Consider the following 4,741-nt stretch of genomic DNA (forward strand, 5'->3'; position numbering starts at 1 on the left):
AAGTGCACCCAAAGTGCTCCTTGGAAGCAAGAATGGCCAGACTTTTTCTCACCTATTTTGGTCATGTTGTCAGAAGGGGCCATTCCTTGGAGAAGGATGTCATGCTTGGTAGGGTAGAGGATCAACTAAAGAAGGGGAGGCCTTCAACGAGATGGATTGACATGGTGGCTGCGATGATGCACTCAAGTATAGCAGGGATTGTGAAGCTGGTGAGGGATTGGGTAGTGTTTCGTTCTGCTGTGCATGGGGTCGCTATGAGTCGGAAATGACTCGACAGCACCTAACAACAACAACAACATGAGCAATAGGTTAAATACTGCAGAAAGGGTGTGGGAGCTGTGTTGTCTGACCCCTCTAATTTCACAATGGGGAAGAAGGATCAAGGTCAACAGGTAAATCTGATTCCTGTGAAGTAGAGTTCAGACATACTGGTACCCTCCAATCTTCTTGCCAATTCTGACCCAACTGTCCCTCCCATGGCAGTCTCTATTTCTCTACTGGGTATGGTAATTCATTACAATGGCCACACAAAACTCACAGACAATATTCATGATTGTGGGGTTTATTAAGGAAGTAACAAGTTACAATTCAGGACAACAAATGACTCAAGATTTAGTTATTTAATCAGGACAGCCTCTTCTCTGGAGTACTACAGGCATACTTCTCTATGACCTCATCTTCTCAGCCCTGTGGCCCCTTGGCAGCTGCCCTGATCAAGTAAGCACTACAAAGTACTTTTAGCTCTACCAAAAGGTGTCCAGAGAGTCACCCCACTCTGCCAGTAAGCCTCCTGCCTGACGGCAATTAACTGTCTTGCTCTTAGTCTGGGAATCCCACTGCTCCATCTCATGCCAGTCTCTGCTGGCATATGCTACCAGGATCTGCTGCTAGAATCTGCTGCCATCTTTTCTCTGCTGCTGCCTCTTGCTACCTTTTTCCATCTCAGCAAAGTGTTACAGCTCTCTCCATCTCCTGGCTCGAGGAGGGTTAGCACAGGGATCTTGGGCCGAAAGTATGCACTCCATTCTTGGCTCTTTTTTCTAAATGGCATGGAGATCCCCATTTCTGCCTTCAGGATGGTTCATTTAAGCCTAACCATATAGGAAAAGTGACCGATTCCCATGGCAGTGTTCCATGAACCTCCTTTTCATGGTCCCACCCACACAAGCATGACATATACCTTATTTACATCATTAACAAGATATCCAATCCTCTTGGTAGGCCACAAACACCTCACATTCACATAGTCCCACTCAATCATCTAGTGGAAGTCACAAGGACCATGGTTAGAAGGGCCATACCTGTAGTGCCTAAGGCACTTGACTGCTAACCAGAAGGCTGGAGGTTCAAACCTACCAGCCACTCCTTGGAAGAAAGGTTAGGCATTCTACTTCTGAAGTGATACCACCTTGAAAACCCAAAGAGGGGTTGCTATGAGTCAGATCTCACTCCATGGCACATAACAAGAACAACAACGTTAAGTAATTCATGGCACTGCAAGTCCTCTTCTGAACCAGCTTGCATTTCTGGAAGTTCCCTGTCAATATATTGATGCCACCATTTTTTAATTATTTTCAGCAAAATTTTGCTTGCATGTTATATTAATGATACTATTCTATAGTTTCCACATTCTGTTGGATCACCTTTCCTTGGAATGGGTGTAAATATGGATCTTTTCCTGTCAGTTGGCCAGATACCTATCTTCCAAATTTCATATATTTCATATACATAAGGTTGGGCAATCCTACTTCCGTAGTGATACTGCCTCGGAAACCCAAGGAGGGGTCGCTATGAGTCGGGGCCGACTCGACGGCAAATAACAACAACAACAACATAAAGAATATACCTCATCAATAAAAAAAAGAAAAAATTAATATTCCAAATAGAATTATTTAGGAAGTAATTACTTGTTTAGCCTGTGTTCATGAAGAATGAGATGTGGCAGACTAAAATATATGTATGTTAAACTTTTTAGATGAGAAAATGCCTCCAGCATAGCACCCATTTGTTGAAACATCTCAATGGGTATTCTGTCAACTCCTGGAGGTTGTAAAAGCCAATTCCTTCAGTGCAGCTTTGACGTCTTCCTTCAATTCCATTGGTTCTTGATCATGTGCCATCTCCTGAAATGGATGAATATTGACCAAGTCTTTTAGGTACAGTATCTCTGTGTATTCCTTCCATCTTCTTTTGATGCTTCCTGCATCAGTAAATATTTTGCCCATAGGATTTTTCAATATTGCACCTCAAGGCTTGAATTTTTTCTTCAGTTCTTTCAGCTCGATAAATGCTGAGCATGTTATTCCCTTTTGCTTTTCTAACTCCAGGTCTTTGCATATTTCATTATAATTATTAACTTTGTCTTCTTGAGCTGCTCTTTGAAATCTTCTGTTCACCTCTTTTATCCTGTCACTTCTTCCATTTGCTTTAGCGACCCTCCATTCAAGAGCTAGATTCAGTCTCTTCTGACGTCTGTTTGGTCTTTTCTTTCTCTCCTGTCTTTTTAATGACCTTTTGCTTTCTTCATGTATGATATTCCTGATGTCATCCCACAATTCATTTGGAATTCAGTCATTAGTGTTCAATGTGTCAAATCTGTTCTTTAGATGGTCTCTAAATCAGGTGGGAGGTAACCAAGTCATATTTTGGCTCTCATGGACTTGTTGTAATTCTCCTCATCTTCAACATGAACTTGCACATGAGCAGTTGATGGTCTGTTCCACAGTCAGCTCCTGGCCTTGTTTCGGCTGAAGATTTGAGCTTCTCCATCACCTCTTTCCACAGATATAGTTGATCTGAATCCTGTGTATTCCATCTGAGAGGTCCATGTGTATAGCCACTGTCTGTGTTGTTGAAAAAAAAAAAGGTATTTGCAATGATCTTGCAAAATTCTATCATGCAATCTCCAATATTATTTCTGTCACCAAGGACGTATGTCCCAACTACTGGTAATTCTCTATTTCCCACTTTTGCATTCCAATTACCAGTAATAATAAACACATTTTGATTGCCTGTTTGGTCAATTTCAGACTGCAGAAATTGGTAAAAATCTTCAATTTCCTCATCTTTGGCTTTGGTGGTTGATGTATAAATTTGCATTATAGTAGTATTAACTGCTCTTCCTTGTAGGAGTATGCATATTATCTTATCACTGATAGCATTGTACTTCAGGATAGATCTTGAAACATTTTTTGTGACAATGAATGTCACATCATTCCTCTTCAATCTGTTATTCCCAGCATAGTAGATTATATTGTTGTCTGGTTTTAAATGGCCCAAACCAGTCCATTTCAGCTCACTAATGCCTAGGATATTGATCTTTATGTGTTCCATTTTATTTTTGACAACTTACAATTTCCCTAGATTCATACTTTGTACATTCCATGTCCTGATTAGCAATGGATGTTTGCAGCTGTTTCTTCCCATTTGAGTCACTCTCTATCAGCAAATGGAGGTCCCAAAAGCTTTACTCCATCCATATCATTAAGATAGACTCCATTTTGAGGAGGCAACTCTTCTTCAGTCATATTTTGAGTGCTTTCTGACCTGAGTGGCTCATCTCTCTTCATTGTATCAGACAATGTTTCACAGCTAGTTGTCAAGTTTTCTCATAATATATCGGATAATGTTTCACTGCTATTTATATGGTTTTCATTGGCCAGTTCTTTGAGAAGTGTGTGGCTTTTTCTTCTTCTGAGTCTGTCTTAGTCGGGAAGCTCTGCTGAAACCCATCTACTATGGGTGATCCTGCTGTTATCTGAAACGCTGGTAGCATAGCCTCATGGCAATACACAGGCCACCATAGTGTGAGGAACTGATAGATGAGTGATGGGAGGATGTATTCATGTGTCAAGTATTATGTAATTTTATACTTTATGTATGTGCATTTATTATGGTTCAATAAACCTATTAAAATTACCTGAATAAGAATTAGATACTAATTTTAATATTATGAGTTTAATATTGAAATTGCAATTTATGATAATGAATAATAATGATCATATTAAGGAAATCATTTTAATAGATTTAGTTCATTAAGACCTCTTTGGTAAAATTTATCTTGAGAAAGAGCACATTTCATTCTGATAGTAATTGGGGATTTTATTTGTTTCTATACATTATATTGTGATTTAAATGTCTGACAAAAATTTTAACCTTTTTAAAATAGAAATATTTAATGCAGCTCATTAAAAAATATGATTACATTTCCATATTCAGAATTGAATACCACCACAATACATTAATAGCAAATCAGAAACCTCCTATGATTAAGCAACTCTACAATATGTTTCAGTGAACAGAAATCGATAAACTTTTTTTACATATTAACTAAAACAGATGTTCTGAAAAAATTATATTTTAATGGAACTACTCAAGATGTAGCATCAAGCCTTCGTGCAAAGTCAGAAAGAGAATTGAAAGCACTCTGTTAAATAGAAATACAAAATATTAATGCTATTTTACTTTTTTTTTCCTACATCAATCTTACATAGACCTCATGCAAACTGGGTTGGAGAAGGGAGACAGCATATTAAGGAAAATAACTACAAAAACCGTTTGTCAGAATGGAAATGATAAAATAAACAAGAATATTGTTGTTGTTAGGTGCTGTCAAGTCGTCTTGGCCTCAGCGACCCTATGCACAGCAGAACAAAACACCACTTGGTCCTGCACCAGCTCCACCATCTTTGCTATATTTGAGCCCATTACCACAGCCACTGTGTCAGTCTATCTCATTGAC

This window comes from Orycteropus afer, unplaced genomic scaffold (genome assembly GCF_000298275.1).
Source record: "Orycteropus afer afer isolate SDZICR_OR568_19922 unplaced genomic scaffold, OryAfe1.0 scaffold00166, whole genome shotgun sequence".
In the NCBI taxonomy this organism is placed as follows: domain Eukaryota; kingdom Metazoa; phylum Chordata; class Mammalia; order Tubulidentata; family Orycteropodidae; genus Orycteropus; species Orycteropus afer.